Genomic DNA, 16,129 nt, shown 5'->3' on the forward strand with positions numbered 1-16,129 from the left:
GTGATGCAAGAGCCATGAATTGTTGGCAAAAAGTTCAGGTCGTTTTCGTCTTTTTCACACAGCCTTTTCAGCACTTCAAACAGTAAACTCAGTTAACTGTGTGTCCCATTGGTACAAATTCGTAATGAATAATCCCTCTGATATCAAAAAAGGTTAGCAACATCACTGCAGTAAGTTCACAAACTTAATTGTCAGACCTCGTATTTCTACCATCATGACAACACCGAGCCTGCTAACGTGTGCTAGGCTTTCTGGGTTTCCCTCCACTTGTCCAGGGCGTGTAGGCCCCCATCCCTGCACACCCAGCATCCCTGGTCCTCAGGCACGACGGCAAGCACTGAACTGACCGGCATTTCTTGCAAGGAGGCCCATGTGTCTCAGCAGAACCCTCAGGTCAGGACAGCAAAGTGCCCCCAGGTCTAGCACAGAGGAGAGGTGTCCCGGGGGGCTGGGGCCTATTCCCCAAACCATCCCGACCACACCCAAGACCTGTGGCCTGCTCTCCAAAACCTGCCAGAGACGATCGCAGCCTGACGCAAGCTTCCAGCTTCAGGAGGAAGTCAGGAGGGAGTGGGGGGGGGGGGCAGGGGGCGGGGATCTTAGGTTTAATAAGTGCCCACGGGGAATGAGAGGCCCAGACAAAGTTGGGCCACACAAGAGGGACTCACCAGAACCCCTGAGAGAGTTTCCAGGATCTGTATTTGTGGTCAATGGAAATAAGACACTCCAAACGTAACTGATCCTTTCTAAAAAGGGGTAGGTGGCTGACAGGCAGCGAGCCCCACCCCATCCTCAGAGGACTGCCAATAGAGCTGGCCAGTCCCTCAAAGGCACGAGTTCTGTGAGGCAGAAGGAACCAATGAACCTGCAGTGCCTCCGTCTGCCTACCATGTCTTCAGATGGACCCCAGGAGACGGGTGGTCTCCCTGCAAACCTGGGACCCTCCCTGCTGCAGCTCCTGCTGTGCTGTACTCCAACCAAGCAGCTTCCGGCCCTTTCCTTCACCAAGAAATCTCAGGACTTGCATATCACTGTGGTTACAGACAGGTGTGGGGTGAGACCCCAAGTGGCTGCCCTGCAGCCAAGGGGTACCCCAAAGCCCAGGGCCCCTGCTTCTTGTATTCAACTCTGCCTGTTTGGTCAGAGTCAGAACTAAAAATTTGTTCAAATGGGAGAAAGAGTGGGTGGCTGCTACCCCCTGTGCCTAGACCCCACTCTTACCTGGCAACCACCCGTTTCCAGAAGCTTCCTTTCCCTTGGCCCCACTTCCCAGGAGGAGTCTCTGGCTTCACCAAACAGCCTAGAGAAGAGATGATCAAATCTGGGAAGGTTCTAATACCCCAAACCGCAACCCCCCGAATTCTGTGGCCTGTTCTTAGCGCTCAGCCTGGGAGATCCCAGAAGGATCTGAGGTCACTCAGCCAGCCCTTGGGCCTGCCTCAGTAGGTCTGGGTGGAACTTGCTCGTCCACTTTCAGGTGCCCCAAGCCAAACGTGCTCCCGGCCCACTGGCCGCGTCCCCTTCCCTCCTCCACAGCCCTCATCCTCTTGTCAGCACCTCCTGCCCCCATGTCAGGCACCTCTGAAGGACCCTCTGCTTCCGAGACTCAATAAGGAGGCTCTCTTGAGCCGCTAACTGACAGCACAAATGAAATCCCGGTGCTCCTCCCTCAGAGATTTACAGGGGAAGTGAAATCTTATTTGCACTGCTGCCAAGCCTGGGACGCGATGAAATTATGCTTCGAGAAGAGACCCAGCCAGCTTCTCACAGAAGCGGCTGCATCGGAGATGGGCTTATTAAAAGCCACAGTGGCCACATTTCAACCTGTTTCAGGTGTTAAGTAATTTACTGCCACCCAGAATTCAGTGGTAGGTTTTTATCATTTTTATTTCCACAATGCAGGTGAGTGCCCCCAAGAGGTCCCTGCACAGGGACCTGCGGGTCTAAATGCTCCCTGCCTCCCAGCACTGCAGAGGGAAAAGAGGAGCAGGAGTCTGGGAGGGGGGCGAGGATGGGGGCCGAGTGGCAGCAGATGGCCCCGCTCTCCCCAGGGTTACACCAGGCTTGTCCAAAGCCCAAAATGACAGGCAGGGGAGGTTCTAATACCCCCATCCCATATTTGGGGGACCAGTGATCCCCTCAAGACTCTGCAGGTTTTTCCCAAAGGCAGAAATAGTATGAGCACTGTGAAAGCAGAGACTATCTCTGTCTCAGCACATGACTGCCAACCACAGGATCAACAAGTCTTTATTGAGCACCTACTGTGTGCCAGGCCCTGCTCAGATAGGGGACACAGCAGTGAATAGGGACTCCAAAGGTCCCTGCCCTCACGTTGTGCTGTTAAATGTTGAATAAATATTTGTGGTTGGTTGACTGAAATCTCTGTCACTGACGTGACACTGAAAAGACACTGACGTGGGAGGCACCTGTGGTGGTGGTGGGGGGGGTAAGGAGACAACTCACTTTACTGAGCATCTGCTACGTGCCAGTCACTGTCGCAGCCCTGTCACAAACGAGGCACAGAGCTTTTGGGTGCCAGTGCCTGGTGCCTTTCATTGCTCTGGAGAAGTGTGGTAAGGGGCCCAGGCTCTGTCTTTCCCCTTCCCTGACCCACTAAACTCCTGGGGAATGCACAGCCTCCCACTCACAGAAAGCTAGGGGCAAGGAGCCATGCGGTCTCGGACTCACAGACACAAAGGGTCACTTCTCAGCAGTGCCGGGCCCAGAGCTGTTTGGTACCTGCCAACATTGGGGGATTAAGCCTATTATGGAGGCTCCAGGGCGCTAATCCAACGCCCTTTCTGTCGCCCCATTTCTCTACCTGTTTTCAGATACTCCAGGAAGACCAAGGGGAATCTTCAAAGTCCAGGTTGAGCCAAGAACAGAAATTCTTTAATTAGCTTTCCCTTGGACCGGGGCCTGGTGAATGGATCAGTGGTGAGGGGGAGGAAAAAGGGAACAGGGACCTCCCTAAAACTAAGATTACATACTGCGGGTGACGGGCTGAGGGGCCATCGTGGGTCCCCAAGCAGGCCCTCTCCCGTCGGCGGCTCCCCAGGGGCTGGCAGATGGAACCTGTCACCAGGAAGACATGGGACATGTGCTCTCAACAAGTCTGCGGTCCCCGGGAAGCTGGCGCAGCGAGACGCTTGGCACAGCTGGGCTGTGCGCCTGGGTGTCCTAATGAGTGCACTTCCTCCCACGTGGCTGCCCAGATCTGAACCTTCGTAATCAGGGCAGATTTCCTAAAGGGACACCCATCTGTGAGAGGCAAGGTAGTGCGGCCTGATGGCTCCAAGCACCAGACATCTGTCACCATGTTCCACACTCTTATCCCCATTTTCATGCAAGCAAACTGAGGCCTAAGAAGCTTGCCCAAGGCCATGGTGACATGAGTTAGCATTGCAGCCAGGTCTGTCCAGGCTGGTCCCACAGCCCTGAGTCCTGGTCCATGAGGCCTCATGAAAAGGCCTGACTGGGAGTCTGTGAGCCTGGAGGGAAAGGCATAGAGGAGCTCCCACCAGAAAATGTGGGGAAGTAGGCCTCCCAGGCAAGCCTCCTCCAGGAAGCCTTCCCTGACCTGCCCACCAAAGCACTTACACACCCAGTGCTGTAACCCTGTTGTCCCTACGATGCAGCCAGTGCCTTTTAGAGGCAGGGACTGGGTCTTTATCATTTCACACTCTCCGAAAGAAGGATCTACAGCCACCTCAGCCTGGGGAGCCTGACTGGGAGAGAGGAGCCTGGAGGAGGCTGGGCCCTGGGAGCAGGATGACAAGAAGGAGGGAACCAGAGAGGAGGCTGCCCAGCACCCCAGGAGCTGAGCTCCAGGCCAGCGTCCCCCTCAGGTCCAGGCTCTCCTGCTGGTTGGCTTTGCTCAGGAAGGTACAAGAGAGGTAGGCTGGTAGGAGGAAATTCAAGAACTCAGAGACCCAGATTCCTGGGGTCTGAAGCTGTTTAAAGTATGACGTGTGCTCCCCCCGCCCCCAACAAAAGTAGTTCTGCTCTCTGCTGTGGTCTGGCCATGCTGGGCTCTGAAAATAAGGGCTGCCCTTGGGCGCAGGCAGAGAAAGGGCCTGTGGGGCCCCCCGCCTCCCTCTGGCGTCCCTGCTCCTGGTGCAGCAACCTGATCCACGCCCAGGGCTCCACCTTGGGCCCATCTGGGATGCTCCCCCTGACTCCCCCTTCCTGACCCTCCGGGCAAGTCTGCCCAGGGTCAGGTCATTACAGGCGACTGCGAAGCTCCCTCCGGTGTCCCAGCTGCCTGTGCCACATCTCCCTTGCTCCTGGCTGCAGCCCCAGCATCAGCAGCTGCTGAATGAACGAACACAAAGCTGAACGAACAACTGTGCCGTGGAGCACACAGGAGGGATGCTTAACCCAGGTCAGGAAAGGTTCTTGGAGGAGACGACATCCAAGTTGGGACCCTAGAGCATGACCAGAGCCAGCCAAGTGCCAACGGGAGGAAAGGGTAAAACCCAGAGTCACCGCAGAGCAGCAGGAAGCAGCATCCACCCCACCAAAGGCCAGGCCCAGAAAGCCCATGGCCGCAGCCAAGGAAGTGTGTGGACTCCCAGGGCAGAGGGCAAGGCCAGAGCAAGCAAGGGACGCGAAGGTGGGGGCGGTGGCCTTGCCAAGACTTACTGTGAGCAGAGAGGCATTCTAGGTGTTTTCTGGCACAAAGCAAGTATGTCCAAGCACCTACTATGTGACGGATTGGTCAAGCCGCTGGGGGTGAGCCGGGAAAGGGCCCGCCTCCCTCTGCGCCTGCGTGCAGCAGTGCTTCCAGCCTCGCCTCGCCAGCGAGAAGAATGATGTCTCTTATTTCAATTAGCCTTTTCTTGATTACTAGCGAAGGTCTGCATCTTTTCACTTGTTTACTGGCCATTTGTTTCTCCCCTTCCGGGAATTGCCTGTCCATATCTTTTGCCCATTTTTCTTATTGATTTGTGAGAGCTCTTCGCATATTAAGAGAGGAGTAGAGAAGCAGCCTTCTCCTGGGGCAGACCCTCAGGGCCTCAGTCCCAGGAAAGGGGGAAGGATCTGCGCGCATTGCTGAGTGCTCCCACTGAATCTCTACACCCCCGCCCAGCTCCCAACAGTCAACTCTGCCAGAAGATGAAGCACCTTCTGCAGGTGGGAGCCCCCGCCAGGCCTGCGTCTCATCTGGCAAAACCCAGAGGGCTTATTTTTTACTTATGTGTGGCTGGCAGGGTGCCTCCGATGGCACCCGAGGGAAGCCAGCGGTGTTGCTGGGCATCTACTAGGAGGAAGGGATGATTTTCGCCATCCTAGGCCAATTCAGTCGGGACCATCTGACAAAAAAGGCAGGTCCCAAAGCCCCAGGCTGACTCTCCCACCAGAATGCCAGGACCGCTCTGTCACACACCATGCCTGCCCCCTGCTTCTAGCTATGATGGGCCCTAAAGAGTGACCCAGGACCAGGAAGACACATCTGAGATCTGCCCCTCGCCCTCTGCCACCTGACCTTTCAGAGCCAGAAGTAACCCTGCAGTTTATTTTCCCTGTCACACTTTCCATATTTCAGCGGACAAATAACGCAGGCCATAAAACTGATTTCCAAAGACTATAAAGACAATAACATTTAGGGAGCCAGGAAAAATAAAGCCCCTTCTTTCCTGGAGTAATGGCTGCCAGGAGCCCTCATGGGGCCTTTTCTGCACCTGGGGGTGGCACGGCTCAGGGCCAGCCCACAGACTTCCCTGCACCAGGTGGTAAATGGCTGCTTGGCACATGTTTCCGAGGGGCCCATGGCAGCCAGGGAAACTGCAAACTGCCTATTTACCTCTTCCCTGACTCCCCTGCTTACAGCTGCACCAGCTCCCCAAGAACCAGGGACGCACTGGCACCCCATGCCATCCCCCCTTTCCCCATTCCGCACACCAGATTGCAGATCGCACGCCACTGTCCTGGTGCCAGCCAAAGTCACCCCACTACAGCCAGAGCAGGAGAGACTCCCTGCTGAGTGTGGCCTGGTGGGCTGCCTGGATAGCCAAGCCCATCGTCCTGCTCTGCACCACGCTTGGGTGAGCCCTCCAGGAGGGCAAGCAACACGAACACAAAGGTGGCCACCGTGACCTCTGGGTGACAGAAGGGGATGGGGGCCCTATGGGGACCTGGAAAGCTCAGCTCTCCTCCAAGCTCTCCAAACACCCATTCCTGGGCTGATACCATGCCCACTAACCAGAAGGACACCTACAGCTACAAGTGGTTACCACATGCCCCCTCCCCCCATTCATTCACTCACTTATTCATTCAAAGATGATGTGACAGGGGCCACCGGATGGCTCAGGTGGTTAGAGCGCGAGCTCTGAGCAACAGGGTTGCGGTTCGATTCCCACATGGGCCAGTGAGCTGCGCCCTCCACAACTAGATTGATGACAACGACCTGCCACTGAGCTGCGGCTGAGCTCCCGGGCGTCTGGACAGCTCAGTTGGTTAGAGCAGGAGCTCTCAACAACAAGGTTGCTGGTTTGACTCCCACATGGGATGGTGGGCTGTGCCCCCCCCCCAACTAGACTGAAAACAGCAACTGGACTTGGAGCTGAGCTGCGCCCTCCGCAGCTCAGCTGAGATTGAAAGGACAACAACTTGACTTGGAGCTCATGGGTCCTGGGAAAAAACACATTGTTCCCCAATCAAGTCCTGTCCCCCTTCCACAATAAAATCTTCAAAATTAAAAAAAAGGTGATGTGACAAAGTAGAGAGTATGCAGGAAACACAATGAGAAGATGTGGTTCAAGCTTCCTGACTTGTCCGGAGACATGTCAAATTACAGCCCAGTACCAGAACCTCCCAACCTGAAAAGTGGGAGGGAATACTGAAAGCTACCTCCCAGGCCATTTTCATGATGATTTTCCTGGGCTCAGAGCTTTGCTGGACCAGGCTGGGACCAATATCTGCTGCTGTGGGGCAGGAGGCTGGGTCAGGTATGAGGGCAAATGACCCAATGGACCAAATGACCCTGACAGTCCTTTCCAGGTAAGGAAAGGTCAGCAGACAGCGCATCTAAGCAGTAAAAACCCCACCCTCAGGGAAGAGCCACTGTGCAGCCAACAGATCCACAGCTGGGGGTGAGAGAGGGCCCCCCCCATCTGTGGGGGCACCCAGATGGCTCTCAGGAGGCCCCTCTCAGAAGTCACTCATCCTCATTCTCCTCCAGGATTAAAACATGTCAGGACATGGAATTAGCCGCAGCCTCCGCCTCTGGCTTAACCACAAAGATGCAGAAGGAGAATCTTCCAACCAGGACCAACCCCCTGCAGAGGGTATCCCCACAGTCTCTGTGGGAACACCACGCGTGGGGAAGTGGGGTATCAGCCCCCAGGAGCCCCGGAGTGGGTTTCGAGGGGTTCTCAGGCTGGCTGTAGGGCTGTAAACCGGCATTTGCATGGAGAGCGCTCAGTGATTCTGGAATTTATGCAGCTGCCTGTGTGATTCCTAAGGCGAAACGAATCTCTAGGCCGCTTTTCTCAGCAGGAACAAGTCTTTTCTTCAAATCGATGGTGACACATTTTTAAACTGCCATATTAAGGAGGGAAAGATTTTGCCGGCCCCCCGTGGGCTACCCTTATTAGTCACTGGCTCATCTGAGAGGAATTACAGTGGCAGACCCAGTGGGCCTGGGCAAGGCAAGAGGCCCAGAGGCCAGGCTGGCAGACATGGGAAAGGACAGCAACAAATAAGAGGGCAGAAGGCACCTCCCAAGTTGCAAGCAAAACCGTGTGAGGGAAGGTGCACTTAGGGAGGGAGACTGGAGAGGGCTCTGGAACAAGGTAAGAAGCATCTGTAGGGAAAATAAAGAACAGCTGGTAAGGGTAATACAGGGAGAGAATGGAGAAAAAAGGGAGAATGTAGAAATAAAAAGAGTCATTAAGCTGAAGTTTAAATTTATTTCCAAGTATGGAGTTATAGAACCTAAAATCTTGTTTCCCATTTCGCTATGGCTGCCAGGAAGCTCAAAGCCACATTTTATATTCATTTGTAATAGATTTGCTCAGCCTAGTTTTAATTTGGTTGGGACCAAGGTAGATGCCAGGAGCCAAGCTGCCCCAACCAGTCATGAAGAGTATAAAATACAAGTGTAGGCATAAAATACAAAGCCACACTGCCTCCCTTGATAGACCAGACACCAGCATCGAGTGGCAGGTGGTAGGGCTGACTGGAGGGCCACAACCAGGAATCCAGCAAGAGGCTGGCAGGTTCGAAAGCATGTGCCAAGGACGTGCAGGCCAAAGGGCTCCAGGCATGGCTGAGCATGGGGCACATCCTTATCAGGTGCCCAGGTCAGCGTCATCCCTTGTCCCTTGTCTTTTTGTGTCTGTTTTCATGGTTCCTTGATTTTATTATACCTATTTTTCAGTAGAAATAGGTAGGTTAAACATTTTAAAAAATCGATTCCAGCTCAAACACCCACTTTCTCAGTGATAACAGTCCCCATTTATTGAGTTCCAATGACTTGTTGCATTTGCATGCAGCCTCTCGATCCTCTGAACTACCTTTGGAAGGGACTTCGCTCTGCAAGGTTTACAGCTGAGGAACCCAAGGCTCAGAGGAGAGGTGTATCCTGGTCAAGGTCACAAGAGCTCATAAGTGGCCATGGCAGCCCTGTCCTGTCTGTCCTCTGACACCCCCCACTCTCACCCCCGAGCCCCAGATCCCAGCACCCTGCTCTGTACCAGAGGGGACTCCCACCCCACTTGTTAGGAGGGAGCTGAAGCTGTGTCAAGATCGAGGCTGAGGAGGCACTGAGAGGTGACCAGGTGACCCCCGGAATTCCATCACCCCCTGGCCCTGCCTACAATGCCCTGATTCCCTCCCTGTCAAACCCCAAATCTTCAGGCCATGACCCAGGAAAGTTCCCAGCCAGCTGCCAGACGGGATTTAGCTCCTATGACAGTCAAAGCTGCAAAGCTCCCGTCGCAAATGTCAATTCTGGGCCATTTGCTTCGTAGATTTTAATGTTCCTGTTTCTCCTCAACATCCTCAGTAAGGTAGCTCTCGCTTTTCAAAAGGGATGTGGCGTTTGATGATGTTTAAACCATCGTGAAATACAGCCAGGCGGCAATAATAAAACAGACGCAAGCCCTGCTGGCAGGGGAATGGCTGACAGCCGGGCCTCTCTCTTCCCACATGCTATGCACAGCTAAGCTCCTATTTTTATGGCACTTACAATGTCCGAGAGGGGGAGGAAGCAGCAGTGGAGAGAAGGGTGGGTGCTGCTCTACAAGGACTACTTATTGCCATTGGGAGCGGGGTGCAGCTGATGCGGTTTTAATGAACCAAAGCAGCGGTGCCAGCCGGGTGTCCTGGTGGACGCAGGCCGGCGGCGTCCACCACCCGCCACCACCCTCAGCTGCATCTGTGCTTGCTGCCTCCCACGCCCACTGCCAATCCGGCTCCACTTCGCACTACTTGTCCTCCCCCAGGTATGCAGCCACCAAGCTCCCAGTTCCCAAGTCCTCACTGGCTTCTGCCTCCTGACACCCGCACGTACACATAAATAGCTGTGCCCCTCCCCTGCTTCCTGTGCAAGGAGCAAGAGTCCCACACGTAGCTTCACCCACTGGGTAGCCTGCTTCCACCCAAGGGTCTTCGGAGGCCACAGGAGCTGTGGGGAAGGTGCTCTCAGGCCGCCCGCACCGCAGTGGGCAGCAGCCACGTGCTGAGTCCAGTCCCGGCCTGGAGTCCCAGCATGAGAGGACTGCGCGCCTCCAAGGCCTCGCGCTGAGTGGGCAGGAGAGTGAGATGCCTCACTAATAAGAACAGTTATCGTTACTGAGCCCCTGCAGCACGCAAGGCATTGGAGGCAGTAATTCGTTTTTTCCTCTTAATCTTTCTATGAATCGCACATGTGGAAACTGAGGCCTGGAGAAGCAGAGTTAGTGCAACTGGATTTACTGTAGTCTGTTTTGTGAGTAGCCATGGCCCTGGCCTCCAGGGCATCCAAGACTGGCCCATACCACACCCGGGGGCCTCCAGCTCAGGCCGGGCTGCCCGCTCCCCAGGACAGCTGCTCCCTTTCAACAAACAGTAAATCAAGACTGCAGGGAAAGGGGGCCTGTGTTAGTGCCACCACAGCCACTGGAAACAGGGCTGCCATTGGGCCTAAGGAAGAATCAGGACAAATCTTTTGCAAAACAAATAGATGAGTCCAAAAGGTGAGCTTCTGAAGTGCAGGGAGCCCCGAGGAGGGGAGAGGGAGGACAGGCTGGAGGCTGCAGGGGAGCCCGCAGACCCTTAGGCTCTGCCAGCTCAGACTCAGCCACGGCCACCAAGCCCTGGCTGCGAGTGCTTCCATCACAGGCCTCCCAGGGAGGGAGAGCACGCCCCGTCTTGCCCCACTACCTCCTGGCCCCACACAGGCTGTTCCCGTGTGACACACACACCCTTCCCCATGGAAGGCAGAGCAGATACTCAGAGCCCTGCTGCAGGGCAAGGGAGGGGCCTAGAGGGGCCTAGCCCACTTACCCTGCACCCTCACAGTCAGGAAACGCCAAATACAAAAGACTGACTGACAGCAGGGGCCCGGCCCTCGATCACCCTGGGCCTAGACTCTTCAGTTCACCAAAGGAAGGAGGTACCCTCAGCCTGCCCGGCGGATGGAGGGCCCATCCCCTGTCCCCAGCCCAACCAAGTGCTGGGTGGACAGCAGGCCGTGTCCTGAGATCCTGAGCAGTGCTCCCGGAGAGGCAGCAACAGCAACGAGCACAGAGCTGGCATTTTCGCAAGCGTTTCCTCTGTCCCAGGTGTTGTACTGAGCTTCTCCACCAGCTGTCTCCTTCCACACTCACAGCGGCCCAACGGCGTGGGTCCTAGTGCCCTCTTACCCGTTTTACAGATGAGAAAACTGAGGCTGAGAGGTTACACAGCTGGTATACAGTGGAGCTGAGACTCATACTCAAGACTGTAACTCCCAAACGCAGTGTCCTGTGATGGAGATTTCAAAGCAGATGGGGGGCCGTCTGGGGTGGGAGGTGAGGAAACAGGACTGGATCCTTTGACTCTCTTTTAGGCCCTGTGATGTCCTAGAGACCAACTCAAGCTGGGACCAGGCCAGGCCTCACCCAGGAGGCCCCAGCGTCACGGTGAGCGTGCATGTGAGCCCACCCTAGGGGTCTAGAGAGAGCATATTCAACTCAGCACCCCTGCAAACTGCATTGTCTGCATAAGGATGGGTGTTGAAAGGGAGGTCAGGGAAACCCACCCAGTTCCTGGAGGAGGCGGGTGTTGCCCGGTGGCTTCCACATGCTGCACCAGACCCCTTCACCTCCTAGGGACAGGGTGCCCTTCCGTTAAGTGGGCAGGCGAGCCACAGCCTCCTGGGGAGGCCTGAAGCTGGCCGGACAGCCCTTGGCCACGCGCTGGCGGATCTCTCCGGGAGAGCAAGCCCTTTTCATGCTTGGCCAATTTAATGTCCCCATTAATTTCAAAACACACACATTCTCACAAGCTCTGGCCTCCTCAGCTCAGTGCTCAGTGTGGAGAGCGCTTTGGGGATGCCGGCGGGTGCACAGGTGCGGGTACTGAGGCCAGAGGGCCTCAAGGACAGGGGCAGCTGGACACAGTGTGCTCAGGGCCTCTTGGCAGGGGGCAGTGGGCAGCAGAGCCTCACAGGTGCTTCCTGACCGTGATCTGTCAGGATGGAGAGAAAAAGGGCCCCGTGCAGGCAGTCAGGAAGGCTTTGCGGCTTTCCTGCTGTGTGACCCTGAGCAGGTCACCGTCCCTCCCTGCGCTTCAGGTATCTCCTATCTTCATCTGAGACTGCAAATGCCTCGAGCACAGGCACTGGGTCACTGAGCCTTGTATTTCCAGAGCCTGACACAGAGCCAGGAACCTCCCATGTGTTCACCGCTGTCCTCACCTGTAACAGGCATTAGCCCTTCCAGCCCTGACCACCAAAAGGGCAGGGTAGGGTCTGGGCTGGGGCCGGAGGAGGGGACCCAGGAGGTCACTAGTTCACCCAGTCTGTCCCGCTGCCTGACCAACTCTCAAAGGCATCCGATCAATCACTCCATCATTCAACAAACATTTACTGAGACCCAGGACAAAGGGTCCTTGGTTCAGGGTCTCGGGTCGCCCATTATGTCCCTATGGAAGGATCTGACTAATAAAGGGGAGACTTGGCAGGAGACCTCGGGATGGAAGGACCTTCCAGGGTCCGACAGTCCCACCCACCAGCCAGAACTCGACTCTCTGGACCAGGCCCTTTAAGCCCTCCAGGGAATCTCAATAATTCAGGAGGAATCCATCATTTATGAATTTATGTAACCGCTTCCCGACCTTGTGGAAATGAGCCGCCTTCCTCTTGCAGCGGTGGAAATTAGACCTTGGCACTTTCTCAGGGCTTCTGGGCTTTCCAATGTAGGGAGGGGGCGACCTGAACCCCAGCCTCCCAGTTGGCCTCCCCCATCCACTGTGTCTCTCACTCCCAGCCGGGACGCACAGGGAGCTTCTGAAAAAGCAAACCTGATGGCATCTCTCTTTAACCCCAAGTCCCAAAGGGGAAGGTTTGATTTCTTGCTCTTCCTTTTACCAGCACTGTGGCTCCAAGCATGCCTCAGCCTCCTCATCTGTAAAATGGGGGAAATGAGGTGACATGTGTAGGCTGGGGTGCAACCCCTGGCGCAGAGGGAGCACTCGATAACAAGCTGCCTCTGGCCCAGCAGCAAGGGCTCTGTGGGGCGAGCTGGGGACAGGGTCTGGGACACAGGACAACCAAGTGAGCCACTAGGCGAGAGCCCAGCACAAGGCCTCGTGGAGCCAACACCCCTGGACCCAGATGTTGGTCCTACCTTTTCTGCACTGCCCACCCGCTGTGCCAAACGACCTAACCACTTCTCTGTTCCCCTGTAGCAAGGACAGATGACAATACACCCACTCTGGGGACCCAAATTTTGCAACCAGAAAAGAAAAAGGAACATAGAAGAGGTATTCCCACCGGCCCCCCAAAATAAATAAATAATAATGAAATAGGATTTCCTGGAGGCTCTGGAGTCTGGCAAAGCTCCCCTCCGCTTAAGGTCACTGCTATTTAGTTGTGTGTCCTTAAGCAAGTGGCTTCAAGTCTCTGAGCTTCAGTGTCCCCACTGACATCACAGGGCTGCTATAACTCTAGGAGGCCAGGAAAGGTGGCATGGGGTATGAGTACAGCCTCGACCTGGAGGGAGAGCCTCTGCTCTGGACCGGTCACATATTCAGAGCTTCTGAGTCCCACTCACCTCCCCTCTCCCTGCCAATGCTCTGCCTCTCTGCCCTTGGAATGCCCTTGTCCAACTTCTAACTCAGCTTCGCCCTCTTATCTAGAGCTCTGCTTCCTCCAGGCAGCCTTCCTGATTGCCTTGCAATCCTGCAGGCAGCACTCCCATCCCTCATACATTTTTTTTTTTTTTTTTTTTTTAAGATTTTATTGGGGAAGGAGAACAGGACTTTACTGGGGAACAGTGTGTACTTCCAGGACTTTTTTCCAAGTCAAGTTGTCCTTTCAGTCTTAGTTGTGGAGGGTGCTGTTCAGCTTCAAGTTGTCCTTTCAGTCTTAGTTGTGGAGGGCGCAGCTCACCTCCAGGTCCAGTTGCTGTTGCCGTTGCTAGTTGCAGGGGGTGCTGCCCACCATCCCTTGCGGGACTTGAGGAATCAAACTGGCCACCTTGTGGTTCAGAGCCCGCGCTCCAACCAACTGAGCTATCCAGGAGGCAGCTCAGCTCAAGGCACCATATTCAATCTTAGTTGCAGGGGGCAGAGCCCACCATCCCTTGCGGGGCTCGAGGAGTTGAACCGGCAACCTTGTGGTGGAGAGCCCACTGGCCCATGTGGGAATCGAACCAGCAGCCTTCGGAATTAGGAGCACGAAGGTCCAACTGCCTGAGCCACCAGGCCGGCCCCCCTCATACATTTTGATGTCCCTTTCCATTCACATGTCTCACCCCACATTTGGAATTAGAGACTGTGTCTTTTGTAGCCCAGGGCGTATCCCAATGCCTGGTATACAATAGCCCCGCCACATACACCTGCTGAATGAAAGAAAGAAAGGCCACACATGAGTTCAAATTCTGACTCAGTCACCTGCCAGGTCAGGGAGTGTTATCTCTTTCCCAGCCTTGGTCTGATCGCTGAGAATGGGCGTCACAATCCTGCCTGCCTCACAGATGCATCAGGTCAGCACCAAGGGTCATCACGCTGTGCTCCGCAGGGGACAGGGCCCAGCAAGATCTGCTGCTGCTCACAGGCTCCTGCCGGCACCCACCCTCCCTGCTCACTGCGGAGAGGTTGCTGCTGTTGGCAGTGGCAGCAAGCCTCAGCAAACACATTTAAATCTGAAGTGACAGATAAAGCGATTTATGGCGACAGTTTAGCGTCAGATCACTTCCCACAAGGCAGTCGTGTCCCTCAGTCCCCTGCTTGCTAGTCCATCAAGGCGGTCTCTAAATCACTGACTCCAAGTGGTGGCCCAGGGACAGCGAGGGGGCCGGGCTCCTCGGGGCCCTCCAGGCAGCAGAGGGATGAAGCAAGGACTCTGGCTGGCTTGAGTGGGGGAGGGGGACGATAAGCAGCTGGCAGACCACAAATCAAAGCCCCAAGACTTAAGGAAAGAGAGTACCACTTCATGCCTTATTTTAAATAAATAAGCGGCTTAAAAAACTCCCAGTGAGGCCAACTTGTCGCTGTGAAACATGGCTTCCCACCCAGGCTGCACGGCTTGGCCCGCATGCCCGGGGCCCTTCAAAGTTCTCACTGACCCCCCTCGCCTCCCGCCACCTCTCCGCAGAATTAATTGGTCCCTGCGGCGTCTCGTGGCACTTTGTTCAGACCTTGCTTCCAGTGCTTTGTCACATTATATTCTACTTAGTTGCTCTTGCTCTTGACTTCCTACTAATAATTTCCTGGGGGCTCCCTCTGTGCCAGGCCCTGGGCCCAGTGCTGGAAGGACCTGACTCATCTCCTCCTCGCACTCCCATGGGTGGAGCCACTGATGACCCATTTTTCAGATGAGGAAACAAAGGCTCAGACATGCTTAGCCAGAGGCCACAGCGCCGCCAGCAGGAACACTGGGACTCCAACTCAGCTCCTGGCCTCTGTGCCCACAGCCCTGACTTGCTGGCCTGGGACACCTCGAAGTGACAGATTCTTTCTGTCTTTGCACAAAGCATCACATTCATCCCTGCTCTGTCCCATTACGCCTGAAGGCCAAAGCCTGCAGCCCAACCCCTACGCTGGCCAAGAATGGGGGTCTTTCTTTGTGCTGGGACACTTCCTGCCTAGAACTCGGCTGTCTGTTGGGAACTAGGGGCCCACAATCACAGGCCTGGCATGCTGGGACCCTCAAGGACATGGAAGTGACCCATTCAAGGTCACACACCCCCATGGCAAAGAGAAGATGCAAACACTCTAGAAGTTGAAGAACCCCCCCCGCTGGAGACCCCCAAACATGAAGCAGATGCCAGGCAGGGCTCTCCCCAGACACAGCCTGGGGATCATAAGCCAAGCTGGAGAGGCAGTCACTGCCCCTCAGAGTCTCCTGCTCCAGAACGGGGGCCTGCAAGCACTCCCTGGCTTATCTTGCCAGCGTAGCAACCCAAAATAATTAAGATGGATGCTGCGTGCCCCCGTGGGCAGGAGCCATGGCCAGCACAGATGGCGGGAACCTGAGACTCTCCGGGTGCTGCCTGAGCCAAGTGGCCTTGGCCAGCAGGGCTGAGGAGGGTCCAGAGACACCTGCCCCGTGCCTGGGACCTTGGGGATATTGGTCCTGCGCCCTGTGACTTCAAGCCCTGCCACCTACCAGCCAGGCATCCCCTTCTACTCTGTGCCCCAGCCCTCCCTTCACAAACCATATCACATACATCACACCACACCACACACACACACACACACACACACACACACACACACACCAATCACACCTCAAATATCAGCAAAGTGGGGTAAAAACCAGTCTGGACTTCCAATGCCAGGGGGCCAGTTGGGAAACAGAATCTGATTTTCCAAAGTCCAGAGAGAGGCCATAGGTGGGGGAGCCCCCTCTGTGGGGCGGAGTCAGGGAGGGTACCTGGCCCTTGCCTAAGCCAAGGATCCCCAGGGTCCTCCAGAGGGGCAGGAAGAGTGCCCTCGG

At 55.5% G+C, this 16,129-nt stretch overlaps 1 protein-coding gene across 5 annotated transcripts in view; it reads right to left on the reverse strand.

The window, feature by feature from the left end:
* MACROD1 (mono-ADP ribosylhydrolase 1) overlaps positions 1-16,129 on the reverse strand; it is a 144,030-nt gene that overhangs the window by 113,325 nt on the left and 14,576 nt on the right. The gene's annotated exons all lie outside the window — the stretch shown is intronic.

The sequence above is a fragment of the Rhinolophus sinicus genome, chromosome 14, assembly GCF_057876585.1.
Source record: "Rhinolophus sinicus isolate RSI-liver-muscle chromosome 14, RSI-T2T, whole genome shotgun sequence".
In the NCBI taxonomy this organism is placed as follows: domain Eukaryota; kingdom Metazoa; phylum Chordata; class Mammalia; order Chiroptera; family Rhinolophidae; genus Rhinolophus; species Rhinolophus sinicus.